This window comes from Numida meleagris, chromosome 1 (assembly GCF_002078875.1).
Source record: "Numida meleagris isolate 19003 breed g44 Domestic line chromosome 1, NumMel1.0, whole genome shotgun sequence".
Lineage (NCBI taxonomy): Eukaryota > Metazoa > Chordata > Aves > Galliformes > Numididae > Numida > Numida meleagris.
Genome location: NC_034409.1, coordinates 40142018 through 40161720, shown reverse-complemented (window position 1 = coordinate 40161720; position 19703 = coordinate 40142018). Strand labels below are relative to the sequence as shown.

Sequence of the window (19703 nt, the reverse complement as noted above, 5' to 3'; positions counted from 1 at the left end):
CCCTCCCCGCGGCGGGGACCCTCGGAAACTGCCCCCGCCGGGGCCGGGATGCGGGCCCCGCCCGAGCCCCCGGGGCAGGGCCCGCAGGTGAGGGGAGGCGCTCCGCGGGGTCGCTTCCCGCGGCTGCCGCTCCCCGCGGCGGTTTCCGGCTTCCTCCGTCCGCCCGGAGGTTCGGCTGCGCTTGGGCTGATGAAACCCCTCTCCTCCATGTGCGGGGAGAGCCGCGCCGCGCGCCCGTTTCCAAGGGGAAACTAGCGATTTGTGCCGAATACAGAAACGCGTGTCAATAACAGCCCGCTTCTCTCCTGAGCGATGGCTTCTGCCGCAGTGTGCGAGCTGAAGTTGAAGGGGAGCAGGGCTTTTACACCCTTCTTCCGCGTGTCGGAGAGCAGTGCGAGGAAGCCGAGTCGCTTTGTTCGGGCGTGGGTGTGTGGCCGGGGCTGGTGCCGAGAGGGAACTTCACTCGGGGCAGGGGCACGGCGGGGAGACGGGCTGTGAAGTTTCCTCAAAATGGATGCTTTGTGCACGCTGAACTTCGTAGCAGTCTGATTGGAATCTCAAAACGTTAGCCAAATAAGGAAAGGCTGTGGCAATCCGGAGATAATGCGGGTTTGCCTGAATAGTTCTTCTTTTTCTAGAAGGCCTAAAGCTTCCACACAATATTAAATTCCCTGGATAGCCAGAAAGTATATAAAAAACGCACATATATGTCTTTGACAGGCCGGGTTCTTGTTCTTAAGTTTGGAACATGTTTGCTAGTTCACGGGGGGGGGGGAGGGGAAGGGGGAAGGTGGAAGCTTGAGATGTAGGTTGACCAAGTTGTGTTCTTCCCAGAATGGTCAGGTGAGGTAATTGGGACACTGTTATATTGCACTGTTCTTAAACAAAAAATGAAGTGGTGAACTCAGTGGGTGTTATTCTGCCCATGTAGACATCCAGGGATATGAATTTCTGCAAATATAAGTTGTTCCTTAAAGAATAGAATCTTATTCTGAATGTAAGATATAAAATTTACTGCTTTTTGCTCTGTTTCCTGTGTATGTCATCACTTGTTCGGCTGCGTAGTGTTTGCTTTCAGTTGTGAACTCAACTGGAAGAATGACTGCGTGTTGTGGTTAAGGCTGTCAGAGTGTTACTGCAGCAGGCTTACCTGTCTTGAGGCTACCCTGTTGCTTACGAGCCTGGCTTTGTGCATTTATTCTTCTCTATTCAGGTTATGATTGCTTTGTGCTTGAAGGGAGCTCTGTATTAGAAGTCATTCCTTAACTGGTTAGATCCTTGGATCTGCAAGTCACCGACTGCACGCCAGCGATTGGTGGGCAGGGATGATGACTGACTCGACTCCCTGAGAATGAGAGGTGAATGATGTTGTTTTTCTCCACAGACTATAGATAGCGTTTTCAAAGTGATTTTGACGTTACATACAGCAAAGCCTGCATCGGAATTACTCTGGTGTTATTCTGCCTATCTTTTCACCTGTAGACAGTTTGCAGTTTGAAAGGGCAAAGTCTAACGGAATAAAGATTTACACTGCTAAAACTCTGCTCGCTCTCCTGCCCTCCCTTGTAGCAATACCAAAGAGCTTTTTCTGGTCTTACAATATTAAAAGCAAATAAGAAGATCAGTTGTGAGTTGATAATCCTCTTGAGGCAGCCCAGGCATCTTATGGTTTGTGTGCTTTTTCTGTTGTGTTTTTTTTTTCTGTTGTTTGTTTTGTTTTCTTTTTTTTTTAAAGACAGCGAGGGAGGAGATAGCAAAATAACAAACCCCTTCCCATGACTGTTCTGTTATTTCATTTCATTGTTATCAATACCTTTAATATGCCATATGAAAGGTGCAAATCATGCAGTGTGCCATCCGTAACATGGATTCATTTAATCTGATTTGGCTGTGGAATGGAACAAAGCTGTATCTGTTCCCAAAGGAAACTCTTCGGAAACTTGTCACTTGTCCTGACAGTTCTGACTAACATCAATAGCGTTGAAGCCCATTTTGATGAAAACTACTGTCCTTGCTGTTGCATTGGTGGTGGTGGTTGTCAGTTTCCATGTAGATTTTATTGCTTTACAGGAATAAAGTTGATAGCAGGGACAAAGTGATCCTACCGTGTTTGGGTAGGCTTTGCTCTTGCATCTGATATTTTTATGCAGTTATTGACAAGAAATTAATGGAATCACGAAATGACTTAGGTTGGAAGGCACTTTAAAGATCATTTAGCTCCAGCGCTTGTGTTCTGTGTCTGAACGTTTAATTCCGTTGCTGTTGGGCCTTTGTTTTTCCTGTAACTGCCATATCTAACTGGAAAGGGCTTAAGCTGCCTGCTTTTGTTTTCGTTCCCACAGCCCGGGTGGTTGGAGGTGCTGAAGGAAAAAGTACTATTAATCCTGAAATTCAGATCTGATCCTTATTGGAGCATCACATTTTGTTACTGAAGCAATTAGCTGGACTTCTCCCATTTCAGTGGGGTAGAATATCAGAAAGCTTTATGTAGGACTGTTTCCATTAATGTGTACAAGGGGAAGAAATTACTGTTGGCTTGGTAGCTTGGAAGGAATGGGAAGAGCATGTGCAGGTTCTTCTTTCATTTCTTGTCAGTGTCACTGAGTAATCTTGTTGTATGTTTCGGTGTGCAGAGACGAATGGACTTAGTGCATTACACTTGAGGACGTGTATTCAATTTGAGTTTAAAAAAAACTCACAGAACTGGGGAACAAACTTGCTGTTAGATGATTATTATTCCTGTATGTTGTGTTGGATTGAGATGTTGTTCTCTTAGAACTTTTTCAGCATACGTTCAGGTTAGGCCTTCAGCGTGAAGGACAGAACTGGGTATGTAATTTATCCATCTGTGGGAGAATATATACAATATAGGATATTGCAGAAATCCATCCTTACGCATCCTGTTACAATATCTTATGTACGTACGTGTATATAATGTATCTGGAAGACCAGAAAACCTATCTATAAACTTAAGCTCTAATTTCACACTGGAAGTCTGTTCAATAAACTTGGATTTTATGTTGATAATGTTCCTAAATACTGTGTTACCTGACAGCTGTCACTGTCAGGGAGTTCCAGCATACAGATAAGAAAGGCTGCACTGCCATAACAATTGAATGGAGAAAAACGGCCCAGAGGTGAGCTGTGATCTCACAGATTAATGGTTTTTGCAGGGGAGGGAAAAGTGGCATGTTCTGAAATAAGAAGTGACGATATGGTTTTCAGTAAAACCCAGTCCCTTCTAGGGCATGCATATTTATTAAGAATGGGATTCAGTTCTGTCCTCTTAAAGGCCAAGCACCTGTCTTTCCTCAAAGCGTTTGGATTCTCTCCCGTTCTCATTTCTTGCCCTCTGTGAAAGAGGACTTGTTTGCTGGCTCATACCGCTTAAGTGTCTGGAAGCAGTTTAGACGAAAGTTGCGCAGAGCTTGTCCAGGAAGGAGGAGTGCAGCCTTTCTGAGCAGCAGCACAAGAGGGCTGTGTGTGCTGGGGAGGGCCTGATGTGAGTGAGTTCCTGGATTTCCTGCATGTGCTGCTCCCCCGTGGGAACATGGGTGTGTGCTGTGGAGTACCTGCCTGCTCCTGAGAAAGCAGGCAGCTGAGATGAAGCTGCACTTATGTACGAATGACCACTTAGGCAGCTTGCTTTTTGGCTACCCTCTTCCTTTGTGGTGGGTCAGTTTTAGTAGGTGATAGCTTGGTTTTTGGACTTTGTCTGGGAAGAAAGATGGCTATTGTGATCTCATCCCACCACATGGCATGGAAGATGTCTTGCTGTGCTGGTGCTTCTCCCTGCTTGGGGGGGGTGGTGGTGCTTGGAAGAGCGACGTTGTCCTAGCTGTGCACAAGGATCACTGAGCACACCAGGTACCATCAGTGGTGAAGGCTGAACAGCAAGAAGACTTCCTAATAATGAAGAGTTCGTCCTCTACAAGAAGGAGCACGCAAGTACTGCTAAACAGAGCAGTTCCCAAAGACTATTCCCTTTTCTACTGCAAGCATCAGTGTTTTCCTGCAACTCTTCATGTGATAAATAAACATATGAAATTGACTGTTTGACCCACTTTATAACCTTATAACAGTTTAGGATTGCGTTTTGCATATCTATAAATACAATTTATTATTTGATGCTGCTGGCAACAGTACTCTGCATTTGTCCATCAGTACTAGTTAAGATGCTGAGAAACTGTTTGCAGGTGTTCCATGGGTTGCTTCTTACTAACCGGTGAAGGACAACTTCTGCTCTCCCAGTGTTTCCTGTCAGTCCTGTGCTTGGGTTTTACTTCATGGGTTCTTCTTCCTTGAGGGAAGTTTCTGCAGTCGTTGAAATGAAAAATTATGTCGGGGCTCCTGGTGGTACAGTTGTAGTTACCTGATTATGATGAGAGGAGGGTATCACTACAGTAGGCATTGACTGTCACCTTTGTTATGGTCCTTTCCAGCCGGAGGTGAAAAAGGATTGTAACTTCTACCTGCTCTGGATCCCATTGCCTTAGGACTAGATAGAGGGCATTAAGATTGTACTGTTGAGATACTTTTTGACAAGTGATAACACAGGTCATGTATTTGAGCTGGGGCCACAGCATGCAGAGCATGTCAAGTCATAAGAGCAAAGAACAGGTTGCTACAGTCTTAAATCTCCAGGGTGTTTGCATCATAGCAGCAGCACCCAACAACCAAGGATAAGGAAGGCATGGAAATAGTTCAAAGCTATCTTGGTAACCTCCCAGCTATGACATCTGCACTGCTTCTTTTTGAGGAGTGGAAATATTACTGCATGTTGCAAAGCCGCTGATTTTCCAAGGCTATCAAGGAGAACTTCCTTTTGTACGTAAGGATTTTGTACTTAGCTATGAACCTGATGTCTAAATCCTCCTCTTCAGAGGGGAAGCAGCTTCCCACCCACACAACCCCCTAAAGCTCTTGTAGATAATACACAAGTGAGAATTTTAGTCATTGTTAAGCTTGTATTACATTGTCCTGCTTTGTTTAATACTCCAGCTTTACAACAAAGCATAGAGAAAGTGAATCCTGAAATAAGTGTAATGTTGACTTCAGTAAGTGATTAAACTACAGAGACACATTCATTTAAAATGGCCTTTGTAGTTGGAGTGGGTTCTTGTGTGGGCCACAGATCCTTCTCTCCATAGTTACAGTAGCTAGGTTCAGATCTTACAGTAAGTACTTGTTAACTTCCTAATGATCGTGTCATTTAAGATTTTTCTTTTGCACCCTTTGAAATGGAGGCAAGAGGAGGAAAAAATGTGATTATTTGAAGTGTCCTTTAATCGTGGAAATTTTAAATGCTGCATTTAGAATAATTGTTTCCTCTATAATACCAAGCAGAAAAGTAGTAGCAATCTTCTTGCCCTTCTAGGTTTCTCATCTCCAGTCTGCTCTGCCAAGTTTGAAGCCAGAATTTTCATATTTTTAAAGTTTTGATTGCTATGGATGTTGTGTGCACAGACAGAACATTCAAATGAATTCTAACACGCAGTAGTTACATTGTTTAAAGCAATTTCCCTTGTTTGTCAGATTTATTACACTTATTCATCTAGTCACGTTGTAAGAGTTCTACTTTCAAAGCTTTATCGTCTGAATTGATCCTTACATTATCTGTCAACCAGAAGTAATGCTCAGGGACAATTTCTACTGGTCTCTAGGTATGATTTTCACTGTAACATTAGCATTGCTTTTACAGTAAAGCTTTATCCATGGTTTTGTATGTATTCTGGCGTATGCTTGGTATCTTCAAATACTGCTTTCATGATAAATCATCGAAAGCACCTTTTGAGAGTAGGTATGAGCAATTATAAGCATTAATAAAAGTGATGTGAGCGTGCTTGCTTTGAGGCCTTTTTGATCTTGACATCTTAATAGCAAGTTTCTTGATTACCATTTTGTTACTACTTACCAAATGAGAAACTTTCAATTTTTTAGCTAGATCTGAGGTTAGGAGATGGAGAACTAGGCAGTATAAATCATTAGTAGAGGTATGACTTAAGTCTTCTAGCTGAGAATCTGCATAAGGATATATGCTAAATTTTAGTTGGAACAGATGGTTTGACAGGCTCTTGGCCAGTCCTGTACTTGTTTATCCCTCCATGCGAGCTCTTACTTGGGCTAGTAAGGCACTGCAATCCGCTCAAAAATTGAGTCCAGTAAATTTCTTGCTGCTTTCTGTATAGTTGTCTCTTTTGAGGCTGAGCTGCCAGGATTGAGGAACACACACGCGTTTATTCAAATGCTTACGTTTATCCAAGAATATGTTCAGATAGGTTAGATGCACTAATAAGCTTTGAAATAAAATGCAGTTGTAGATTTGGACAGCTATAGCATGGGGACATCCTTCTGGGACTTTTGCAACCAAGAAATTGTGACCTATACCTTGTTACTGCCATACTACCAAGAAGTAGTATATGCCAAGAAGGATACGCAGCATATGACACAAACGTTTTATCAGTGCTTAACAGTGTTTCTTTATTGATCTGTAGGAACATAGAAATGCCAACAGGAGTGCAGCTGCAAGGCAGTGGAACTGTTGGTAAGCTGCGCAGCTTCTGATGCTGCTGGGTGGGAGGAGACATTCCATGCTGCTTTACTTTCCCTATATGCATTCCTGAAATGACAGTCCATGGAAAGCATGGCATAAGAGTGGCGGCATTCCTCAGCTGTTTCCTTTCTAGTACTTTCAAGAGTATAAGGATAGAACAAGAAGTCAAAAGATGATCAGGATACTTGACGGGGATATATACGTTTTGAGAAATGCATATATATTCACAATATATACCTACATATAAAATGATTCTGAATGCTTTCTTTTGACAAGACCTGGTACCCAGCTTTTGTTGCGTGGGCTTGTTTTTTTTTTTGTTGGTCTAGAACACGGATTCAACCACTATGTTTATCCTGCAAACATTGAATCTTTGACTTACGAAAACAATTAGAACAATATGATGAAGTCTTTGAACAAGACGGTTTCCTTTTTGTGCATGAAAGGTGTTAGCACTTATCTCCCTTGACAATACATTTCTTAGGCTGATGGCTTCTGAAAGTCTGTTACTATGGATGAGGAGAGGAATTGACTCTAAGAAGATGGTGAAACACCTCTGAGGGGATGTCATGGTTTTATGATTTTTGGTTATCGGTATTCCACATCATAACATCATGTAGTGCACTGGGAGTTAAAGAGTTAATGCTCCAGTTCCGTGGATTGCGGATAGTTCCGAGTACCTGGTTCTCAGAAGAGAAAAAGAACTACACTTCCCGGAGGACTTTGCTGCTGTGTTACCTTTTTCTGTTCAGAGGGAAGGATAAAACTGTTTGCATATCACGAGATGGCCTTTTTCGCTCCTGCTCATCTCGGCAGCATCTCGCCGCCAGCATTAGAGTAAGGCCTCTTTTCGTTTTTGGACACTCTCTCATTTTATTTGATTCATTAGCTTCAATTTTAATTATATTGTATTATAGTGTGTTATTTTGCATTTCAGTATCTTATTTAGTAAATTAGTTTGTTTCTCCTCAGATCGTTGCCACTGTTTTGTTTTTAGGCCCATCTCCCTACTCTTTTTCCCTTTTCCTCTTCCTGGGGTGTGGGTCTGTGGGTCCCCCGCCCCATTCATCACGGAATGAGGCCAAACATGCCCATAAACTGTTGATGGGGAAAAAGAAGTTGACTAGCCAATGTGGCCTTGTTTTGGGCCTACACACAAAAATAACAGTAGGTTTATCTTCAAGGTTACATGCAAGTAGTTCTGATACTACTGTAACTTCATATAAACATTTTACATTTTTATCTAAAGCTAACACAAAACCATGTACTATGATACCAATATATCTGTAAGCAATGGTTGTTAGAGACAGTTCCAGTTTTAAGACTTCATTTTGGGGGCCAAGTTTCATGCATTTCTTCAGAATAATTTTTGAATTAAAATCAGTCTGAAATATCCTTCCATTTATTTTGAGTCTCTGGTCATAATGTATGGCCTTGAGTGTAAACTGTGGCAGTTATTCTTGACATGATCAGTTAGACAGCAGGTAGTGATTGCTACGCAACTTTTAGTTCTCAGGTGATTAGTTTCTTGTTTTACTATCCTAGTAATTAACTGGAACAGTAACCCAAGCACCTTGTGTACATACTTGAGTATTTGAGGTTTCTTCCTCAACATAAGGCCAAGACTTGTATGGAGTTTTCTGATGTGCATCTAAAATATTTATATGCCACTGTTTGTGGACTCATTTTCCTGTTACTTTTTTTTTCAGTTTTTCTACAAAATGACCAAGATGAACTAGCAACGTGAAACCTGTTTCTTAGCAGTTCTGCTTCAAATTCATAGGAAGGATTTACCTAATAATTTTTCTTGAAACTTCACACTTGAGTATTTTTCTAAGGCGAAATGGCAGTATGGCAACAAAGGTAAACACAGCTGATGGAAAGCATACACTATTGGATGTGTGGTCAGTGCTACCTTCTGAAATACTTCAGTAGGATGAAGACTACGCTGGTGAGCTGCATTCCTCTGTCAAATCTGAGATCCTTGTGGGCCTCTTTTGAAACCAAAATACTGTCTAGGTGTCACTTTAGGTGTCTAGCTTGCTGAGAACTCGGGCAAAAATTAGTTGCTTTAGGTTTTAATCAGCAAATACTGGGATGACAACATTGTTATTTAGTAGTTACACCACTGTCAAACTGTATAAAACAGTGCTTTTAGAAAGCTTACCAGACTTAACAGTTTACCACCACTGGTTACGTTCAGCAACTGAAACTTAAATTATTTTATTCTTTATTATACTTCATTTTTCGCAAGTACTGTTTGCTCACAGTCTGTGGAAAATAGCTTAACGCTCTGTTAAAAGAATCTGTATTTCTCTGGCTGCTTGCTGCCTCTAGAATAAGAGGAAAATGATCTTCAGTTAGTATGTAAACAGTTCCAGGTGTAAAACAAAATGAATATAAAACTAGGAGAAAAATCTAAAATCACTTATAGCACATAATAGCTTGTGCAAAGGAAGTTCTCAGAGGAGCTGCGGTTGGAATTCAGGAAGAGGCTGTGTTGAGAAATTCATGCTTTGGCAACACGTACCGTACAGGATGCAACTGCAGATACTGATGTGAAGTATGAGAATGTGAGCAACCTCTCACTGTTTCTGTGTAGGAATTCTTGTTAAAAGGATGTAGTGCTTGCTTTTTGGATTCTGTTACTGAAAATAGGATGGGAGATCGCAGGGGGATTTTACCCTTTTCCTTGATTTCCTCGGAAGAGTTATTTTTTGAACTAGATTATCCTAGTGCTAACCTCTGTATGTAGCTGTCTTTCTCTTAAAACTAGTAATTCCTGACTAATTCCTTGCTGATGGGCTGGCATTTCGCAAATGAATAGCAATGTTAATCTAATTTCATAGGGCTGTTGAGTTTGGAGTCAATGTGCTGTTCTAGTGTTTAGGCAGCGTTAAGGACAACATTGTCTTACAATGAGGTTACGTTAAATTAATGCAGACCAGAATATTTTCCTTATTCTCCCTCAGGAGGACCTCAGCTTTGCAAAGTATTAGTTGTAGCCAGTTTGTTAGTAGTAACCAGGGAAAATACTTAGTTTCAAATACTGGTTAGAGGGTGTGAGGTAAATGTGTTGTGTTAGTACTAAGGTACAGATAGGAATAGTCAGCTAAATGTAGCCTTTTCATTTTTGTGAAGGAAAACATGCAAGAGAAAGTATTTCTGTGACTGAGGAGAAAACATTTTCAGTTAACTGTTCCTTTACCTTTTTAATCACGATTCATCTGTGGCAGCTTGAGCTATACTCCCTGATATACTTAGAAAAACAAGACCACCTTAGATACACTCGCTGGACTCCAGCAATCAAATTCTTAAAGTGCTTTTCCCTCACAGTCCTTGGAAAAGCAAAATTATACTACATTGTTAAGTCTAAGACAGATCAAGTTTGTTTGGAGGAGCTAGAAAATATGCATTACAAGCTTCGTATACCCGGTGATTCTGTGGTACTGTCTTAGTATGCCTCAGAAGTACTGTTTTGATTCATCTTTTTGCTAGTTGTAGGCTAGTTTGATGGTTTTGGTCTTGTTTAAGAGGCTTCCCCAAATATTTGAATGTTGTATTGTCTTCAGTAAGATCTTTGTGCTCAAACATGTCATTTCCCTTTTCCCTGTAAGAAAAACTAACACCCTGAACAAACCTTACTAAAGACTAGTAAGAATATCTAATATGGTTTTGAGTGTAACACAGTGCTTTAGTAAAATTACTTCTAGAGTTCTGGTAATTTTTTTTCCCTTAATCTGCATTTTCAGTTCACAGTTCATGAAGGTAATGTAAAATAAATGTGAAATATTATTAGCAGCTATCACATTCAGGGCCTGGTTGTACTTGGTAAGGTAATTGTAGTGCTATAATTGATTAAGTGAACAACTTATTTTATATGTACCATTGGAAGTTTAGTAGGTATGAACTTAATTTGTCAAGTCTGAGAAGGATGTTGTGTCCAAGGTCCTACAGTATTTCTCAGTCTCTCATGCAAAATGCTATTAAATAAACTCATTTTCAGAACCTTCCAGTTTCTGCCTGGGATTATAGGACAGTAGGATTTAATTTCTTACTGAAATTAAAATAATCCTACTGTAACAACTTTAACTCATTTTTTGTTGTTTATCCTATCACTAAGACAGGAATGGTGTAGTAACCTGTGAAGATGCTGATTTCCTTACTCAATGTAACAGAGGAAAAAGAAATCTCAAAATGAAAGGGGCGTGTTCTACATGGGGTGAATTTCTGTGTGGAGCTGGTATCTATTTTTTTTACTTCAGGGAAATCACCACTGTAAGTTGCTGTACCTGCGAGCAAGTTACTGTAGCTTTCTGGAGCCTTATTGGTAGCAGGTTCTCTAGCATAAGGAACGCAGCAATAGGCAAGTCTTTTTGGATGTGCATGAAGCAGTTCCTGAGGGAAGGTCAGTTGTTTGGTGTTAACTGGAGTCTTGACTTACAGTAAGGTTACAAAAGCTTGAAGAGCCTACTAAAACAAAGAACTTGATTAATCAAAGTGGTGGCTTTTGAAAGCTGTTGTTGCTGTTAAAAGAGAATGCTGAACAGTTAGAGTAACTGCCTTGTCATGTCAGGTGTAAATGCTGGGTTAAAACGTGGAAACAGGAGAACTCTGGTGTGGAAAAACTTGCCTGATGGAAGTATCACTAAAATTTTTTTCTATTTCAATTATTTTTGCAAAATAATGGTGTATAACTATGGTTATCACTGGAAGGTCAAAGTGTGCAAATTGAGCGGGGTGGCGGATTCCAATAAAAGACCAAACAGGACCTTAAGTAGCTTTCTGATAAGAAGCGTGGTTTACATCAGAGCCATAGATGCATCACTGATACAGCTTACCAACTACACAGGTATGACTCAAGTGCTTACTTGAAAGAGCTGATGTCTGGTTTCCTTTCTTCTGGAGTTCCTCCAGGGACTCTGTCTCTCTGCAGTGGTTTGTTTACCTGCACATACAGTAACCATTTTTTACTCTTGGCTGTCTTTGCAAATGTTTGGAGTCTTAATTTGTCTGCTGTGAGGACTTCTTACACTTCTGTAATTACGTAGAGTAAATAATATTAGATGAGTTAAATTTGGAAGGATTTTCTTGTGTTTTTTCTTCTTTTTTGGCTTTGTCACGTTCCCCTGTTGCAGGTACTGTGTTAGATAACGTTAGTTATTTTCATTCTGTCAGTACTTGGAAGGTGTTTGTTTATGCAGAATTTTAAAACGTAATAGCTTAAGTGAACTGATCTGGATGGTTCTATTGCAGCTCGAACCCTAAACATTACTTAAGGTTTAAAGAGTCTTACTACCTAAGCCTGAGCCTTCCATTTTTAAAGCAAAGGTGGTTTAAAATTTGACTTCATATGAGTGGCATTTGAGCTCAAGTGACTGGCTGTAAAAGTGATGTGTGTCATATAATGAACAGTAGTAAATTGCTGAAATTATCATTAATACAGTTCCATATCTTATTTTTTGGTAGCTGCCTCAGATTTGTGAGACCTATGCTGCATCCTGTGGTTGCATAAGCTGCTCTTGGAAGAAGTTCTTCAGCATAGGCAAAGGGGCATCTAGGGAAAGACAAGGCAGAGAATATTACCCTGAGCATGAGATAGAGCAGTGACAGAGGCGGGGATTTTTTTGAGTACAGGTAGACAACCCCTTTTTCTCATCTCCTTGTCTTATATTTGTCTTCTTGCTCTGCTTGTTTTGTAGAAACTGGGTCTTAATGGTTGAATTCTGTTGCTTCCTAACTTCTCTTAGTAGGCATTGCTGGCTATTATTTGTGCTTTTCGAGATATAAAACCAGACTCAATTCAAGCTTGCATCTGTAGAAAGGTAAGCAAGTTTATGGTGCTTATTCAAGTTGAGCATGTGCCCTGCTTTGATTTCTTGCTCCAGTAAAGGTCTGTTGCGGATTTGCTTCCTTTCTTTGGTAATACCAGCATCCATTGAGACACAGGATGTTTATGTCTCTGCTCCTCTTGACTTCAAGGGGATAGATGACACCCCAGCTTCCCAAACTCGTGACTTTACTATGAGTTTCTCTGAAGTCTTCTTAACTTTACTGCCCAGAGTGGCAACATGTGAGGGGTATAAAGCCATCTGTGCGAACCAAAGATTTCAGTGAACTTTCGCTTTTTTTTCAGCTACGGTTTGTAGGTCATGAAATGTCTGTAGTGCTTTCATGGAGTGTTGGTTCTTTGGGAATATTGATCACTGTTAAGCTATCTGCCTTTTTAATCTCAAATATTTCTGGGTGAAGTCTGACTCTGGCTTTAAAAGTAATCTATAAAATGCTTTTTTTAATTCATAAGTTAAAATGCAGATAGCCTGCTCATTTTAGGTGCAGTGTATTGTTTCGTTTTTCCCACAGTTGTCTTTGTTTCTCAATGTAAGATTTAAAGTTCCATATACTTGTGACTGAGTTTTTATCAGCTGGCAGAACTTGATTCCATGCTTGGGGTGGGGAAAAGAGCTCAAACAGTCTGGTGGATATTGTGAAAGTTCTTCAGTCTCTTGGAGGAAAATAGGATTCCCCTCTCTCCTGAAATGCTTTAGTTCTATGGAAATAAAACTTGCCAACTTAAAAGAAGACACTGAGTAAAGGAAATGTCTTGCTTCTAAGATTACACTGATGCATGACGGGTGAGCAGCAGACTGTTGGTGGCCTGTTGGAATAACTGAGGAGAGCCAATTTGCCTGCTCCTGCATTATGGGATGGATGAGAACAGCACTTAATTTGTGAAATTACACCTTTGAGTTGGCACAACGTCAAATAGAACCATAATTAGGCAGCTGGTTATTGGCTAAATGGACTGGTCAGTCATACCAGCGGAGTCATTTCTTCAGCCACCAAGGCCAGTAGTTCTGGCTACTTTCCTATCTTGACAGTGAATGCATTTTCTCAGGCATGTTTAACATGAGGCCTTTGACTAGTCATCAGGCTGATGGTACGGACTCTATCACAATTAATGTCCACAAAGGCAAGAATCAAAGGGAAATGCTGGTATCTCCCTGAATGAGAGACAGCCAAATGTCAGATTGGGCTGATGATGATAAAGGCTATTAGAACTTGCAATGTGAAGTAAAGCTCAGTGGAAACCTACAGAAGATGCTGTAGTCATAAGTAGCTATGAAGAACAAAAGTATTAAGAGAGGTGATAGTTAAGAGTAAACTCAGAGTGCTTGTGATTGCTTGTCTGGTTCTCAAGTTCTTCAGAGGAGTCTGAGTTTCTAATCTGTCTTCTCTGTTTACAGGACTTTCAAATTCTGGTCCAAAGAATGGTAGTATATCTTCAGAATGGACTTACGGTGGTTGTGGGGTGTATGTTTCTCCTGTCCCCACCTCAAGTTTAAACATTCTAGAATGGTTTTTTATAGCTTTTGGGAGGAGACATTTCCACACCATGTATTTTATTGAATGTGTTGGAATCTCAAGCTCAGGATTGAACAGGCAGATTGGTACTAGAACCTCTTGATATATGGTCGTGATGTAACTGGTGTGCAGTATCTCCGTGTCATTATTTAATCTCAGTACTTAATGCTTAATACTGCTTTTACTAGAGTTTTGACTGCCTTGGTGACCTAACAATACAGGTGCTTAGCAGATTAGTAACATTCTTCAGCTGTAAAACAAATAGTTAAAATTCTGGCTTTGTCTCTGAAATGTTTAATGTAATAAATGTTGACAGCTTCTTTTTGAGCTTGGTTCAGGTGACTCTTATTAGCGGTAACTTCCTTCTTTTCAGAAGGATGTTCAAATTGGCAAGCTTTAACTTCGTTCTAATTTATTTGTTCTGAGTTTGACCTGTGACTTTGGTAAACGTGCCACATGGAATGAAAGAATTCTTTTTTTGCATTGTCATAATTCTTTCTTGTATTAGGCAGGCAGAACTTCCACTCAGTACAATAAGCCACTAATCTCTGAGTCCTTCCCATGGGATGGAGAAGAGTGGATGTTCTGTACTTGCTAATAAGCAAACATACGCTACTTGTCCATGCTGCTGAATTTGACAATAGAGGAAACATCTTTAAATGTTGTGAAACCAAGATGCTTACCCACTGCTAGATGGGACTGACTATTAAATTCATCCAGCACTTGAGCTACAAGTGCTGGAAGCAGATGTAAAGCTCTCCAGTGGTAGCAGAATCTTAGTAGTAAAACTTAATACCACTTCTTCAGCTGAAGTTCTAGTACATTTGCTTTGATGAAGTTAGATTGTTTTTGTGCATGTACTAGCACAAGCAGATCTGTCAGCCGGTAAACTAACCATGATGTGTAATCAAGGATAGCCAGATTGCTCTGACCTCCTGCAAGCTGCTCTCCTAAAATGGAAATTATTCATTTTGCAGTTGGAAATTGGAGCCAAGCAGCTGTGAATTCCAGGAGAGAAATACTGAGGCAAATTCATAACTTTACTTATGTTCAACAACCAAACGACAGTTGATTCCATGACTTGCTACTGTTTTTCTTTCTGTGAGTGAAAGATCTTTTCCGTGAAGTCAGCTAGTAGCTGTATGAGGTTATTGCTTAATATCTAAATCTTTGTGGATTTTCGTGTTTGTTTTGTTTGTTTTTTTTAAAACCTTTTCCTCAGAATTTTTTCCTTCCTCGACTTTTCTTTTTTACTCCTTTTCCCCAAAACAACCATCTCTCACTATACACTGTCAACCTTTACTTGTGTGCCTGCTGTTTCCTTTTGTTATTTAGTGTACAATCAGCTTTTCAGGCTGAATGGCTTGGAACTAGGATATTTGGATAGCTTTATGTATGCACACACTTTTCCTGCAGTAGTGACTGACTACCTGCAGCCTGAGAGGGCAGGTATGGAACTGCTGAGGGACTATTTCAAAAGTAAGTCAGAAACTGCAACGTTATGAGCACTTCTACCAGTCTGTGCTTCACTGTGGCTCAGCAGGAATTTCATGCCTGTACAGAAGGCTTCCTGTTCCATTTTTGACTCAGCTTTGGAAATTAAAGACAAAACCTAGGTGAAATTGTACAACTACTGTTGCTAGTGATCTGTGCTGTTTATGAGGGGCTACTTATCACTGAGATGGTTTTGTAAGTTTTTTAGTCTTAAGGGAAAGCTTGCTATATGTTCCAGGTTTTGGTAGGGACTTGCTACTAGCACTGATTAAGTTCTTCAAAGCAAAAGCAGAGCTGGGTATTCGTGCAGGCAGACTGCCAAGCAGGTCTGCTTACATGTTCTCAAGGGTCCTGTGTAAATTGAAAGAAAAATGATGCAGTCTCGTTTGAGTGCAGTCTGTCATGCCTGGTAACTGTATTCTGACCTTGCTTTTAAAGAAAGAAAACTGTTTTTGTGCCTTAAGTCTGAAAAAATGGAAAAACTCAACCCCAAAACTAATATAATGGCATATATATGCAGAATGGCTGGGATTACTTCCCAGTACTCAAGTCAGACTAGCAATTTATTTCCATGGTAAGTGTCGTTTTGGAGGATCATTGAGAAGCTGAAAGATGAAGTAGAGCTTAAAAACTTCTTTGGGGTGGGGGGCAGAGAGGAAGTGTTTTCTACTGGGCCTTGTCAACAAGAAGCTGCTGTTGCACGTTCTTCTTTATTCAGCTCAAGGAGTCAGTACTGTGATCACGGTGCTGCCTGCTGCTGGGAAGTGGTCTGCTTTTAAAGTATATAACGAACGGATCATAGCATCACAGAGTGGCTTGGGTTGGAAGGGACCCAAAGGATCATCAAGTTCCAACCCCCTGCCACAGGCAGGGCCACCAGCCTCCAGGGGAAAAAAAGAAAGGGGGGGATCTTTTGACCATTCTGTTTAATTGCCTAGTGGAAGGCTGTACCATCTGCTGTTTTTTATCATCCCATTATCTGGAGGATATTTCCTTAATTTTTGTCCGAGTATTCTTAGATTGAATAAGAGTGAGAGGGAATGTCTGCATCTACTTCAAAAGAGATGTTTTAAGTCTGTTTTATATCATCTTTTTTTTTTTTTATGAGGATCTAGGGAGTTCTACCTTCAAGTTATTGGTTATGGAAGACATATTTATGGAGGCTAGGTATTTTCTGTGGTCTGGTACTGTATTCTGATTGACCTTTGTTTCTATTTTTTTAAAGGTTACAAGGAGCAGTAAGGTGATCTTTGCTCAGGTCTCCTCTTAAATATGTTGCGATAGACAGAGTTTTGGAATACTGGTTGATATTTTACCGACCTCCATAGCTTCTAGTGTGATTCTTCCCAGTCCTATGAGGCCAAGCGAGGAGATTCTCTCTAGCTGGAGTGCAAGTACACAGTCTCTGCTCTGTTGAGAAGGGGTATGTCTGTGCTCAGCTTGCTCCCAGACCTGGCAGAAGCTGTGCTTGATTTAGGTGGTTATAGGTCCTGGAAAGCATAATGTAGGAAGAACAGAATGGGGAGATGAGGGGAGGAACAGTGATAGTGTACAGAATAGATGTGATGTTGAAAATAGTAATTATTTTGTTACACCAAATTATTCCTTGTTCTACAAAGCAGCAGTGTAAAATCCAGTTCTTCACTCTTCAGTGCGTATAAGCATTTAATTTATAAATAGGTTATCTTGCAGCTTCGTTCTAGAATTTGCTGAAGTCTGTGCCTTAGATTGTCTTTTTGATTACTTGAGACTGGGGTTCATATTTTCAAAAGGAATATTGTGGCTTTTGACTTTCTGTAGTCTGGAAAATGTGAAAACTGTTTTAAAGAGGCTGGAGGCACTAGTTAAATGAGAAATCAATTTGAACATAATGAGAACATGGTTTAGACAGTCTGTGCTGAACAGTCATGCTTGGAAGTGGATGCAGCAGTTCACATGCCCTAGATAGTTCTTCCATAGTGTTATTTATGGAGTTCAAGACCTCTGGTGGCATGCTAACTAATGCGCAATCTTTTTTTTTTGTCTCCTCCATTCCTTTTTGTGGGCTCTCTTGTTCTTGCTTTGTCTAAACAGATTTAGATATCAAAGGAGGAACTCTTTCCAGAACCTTTTCTTGCTCCACAGATGTGGTTATATTTCATCCAGAGATCCTGATTGGTGGCAAGAGCTCCTAGGTGTTACAGTAATACAGATACTAGGAAGTTATGTTAACTGTTCTATCAATAGTTCTTAGCCATGAACTGTCTGACAATACAGAGTGAGCAGAAATTCCTAATGAAACAGCGGCTTCTTTTGTGTGAAGAGCCTGTACAGACCTCTGAAGAAGTGGAAGACATGCAAAATTCGGAGATAAAGAATGCAATCAAATACATAAAATCACACTAACTTGTGTTTCAATATCAGTTTCAAGTCGAAAGAAAACAGATTTCTTTACTTGTCATATTGTTCTGTTAAAGCTAGGCTGTACTCAATTTGTATCTATACCTGCAAATGGTGGGGAGCTATAATAATAACTAAAAAAAAATGTATGCTGTGTTCCTGTGCTGCTGTTTCTACTTTTATTTTTCTTACCTGATAAATTAAATTTGTGTAAGTTGGGTAAGAATAATTATTAAGAACATTTCTGCTATAACTCTTAAATGTATTTTTTGTGAAAACTGGCATTAATTCTAGCAAATGTGGAATTATCAGATGGTCTAAACTGTATTTTTTTTTCTGTAATAGTGTTTGCTTGTATTTAGTGCAACGCCTATTAAAGAAAAAATACACCATCTTGCTGTTAAGAATTTTTTTGGTTGTATTACAAAGCAGCAGACTTAACTGAGTAAGAACTACAAACTTTCATTTGTGTAAAGCCAAGATCCTGAAGTAAGAAATCAAAACAGCTTAGTTAATGACCTTCGAACCACTGTGCTGATGTAAAGTGCCCAGTGGCACAATCTAAATGTTGATTCCCTCACATCCATCTGTAAGGTGGCAAAATTGTTATGATATACTTGATGGTAAAGAAGAAATAGTTTATTCATATTTTGTATTGTATAGGATTCTTTTCAAAAGTAGACAGCCATACCAACTACTTCAGGCTCATGTTATCAACCATAATTTTGAAGATGTGATGTTATAAACATGCTTAGGCTGAAAGCATCCAGTAAAAACAGGTAGCTTACAGTAATGGAAAAATGACTCTGTACAAGTTGAAGACAGAAATTAGCTAAAAGGCAAATACACAGTAATCCTTACAACAGAAGCAAAATTTCAGCACTACATAAATTATTCCCAGGCATCTAGATTGAAGGTCACTCTTCTATTTTTTTCATCCAGTTCTGCAAACACTTCAGTAATGTATTCAGTAACATATATCATTTTTACTGAATCTTCCCAGTTTTGCTAAGCAATGTCCATGCTTGGGTATTCTAGATTTGGCCAATTATTACCTTATTTCAAGAACCAGAAGCCAGAGATGTGCAGTCATCAGGTTAAGGTACAACTTAACTGAGAGAACTTGTTCTGTGCACTTCATAGTGACACACAGACAGTAAGGATGGTGTGAGTTTGCTCATTGTCCGCTGGTTTTATCATGAAGTGCATACCTCATTTGAATGATAAGGTTGTTAATGGCATGAGTCCTATCAAGTGTTCTGTTTCTCAGGTTCTGTGCGTACATGTTAGAGTTCTGAGATGTAAATCAAACTCAAATGAGAAAATTCACTGCTTCCTTTTGAGCAAGACAAATCATGTATTGCAGCTCTATGTTTAACTTCATTTAGACCTCATGTCTTTGGTTCAAGACCTTAAGTACAGGTTAATTTTAAATACTAGGCATTAATAAAGAAGATTGCTGTAATTAAGCATGCATTACTTCATAGCTGAGTGAGGCAAATTCATAGACATCTTTCCTAAGGAGCTATATAAATTAAATCAATAATAGCATGCTTCTTTCCTTGAGTTCCTATCTAACTGTATCATTCTCCAAATTAGAGCTAACAATTAAAATATTCTATGTAGTGTTCTGTTGCTGAGAATTTGCTGTATGAAGTAGTGTTGTTGTGCTCTTTGTTGTAGTTTCCATGGAAATAAATAAAGAAGCATTACATTCAGAGCAGCCCTCCTACATGAACTACCTAGTCTAATCAGTCTATGTCAGACTCTACAGTGCTTTGTGTGTAGTAGGTTCCTACCGAAACAATACTTGAAACTTGTGTTATAATATGCATTGCAGTTGGGTAGGCATTTATTTTATGGACACTGTTTGTTAACCTCAGTGCTCCTTAAACATATGCACGTATGTAAC

At 39.9% G+C, this 19703-nt stretch overlaps 1 protein-coding gene across 4 annotated transcripts in view; it reads left to right on the top strand.

Annotated features, from left to right (window-relative positions):
* The window catches only part of PPP1R12A (protein phosphatase 1 regulatory subunit 12A), a 124349-nt gene that overhangs the window by 675 nt on the left and 103971 nt on the right, over positions 1-19703 (top strand). The window lies entirely within an intron of this gene.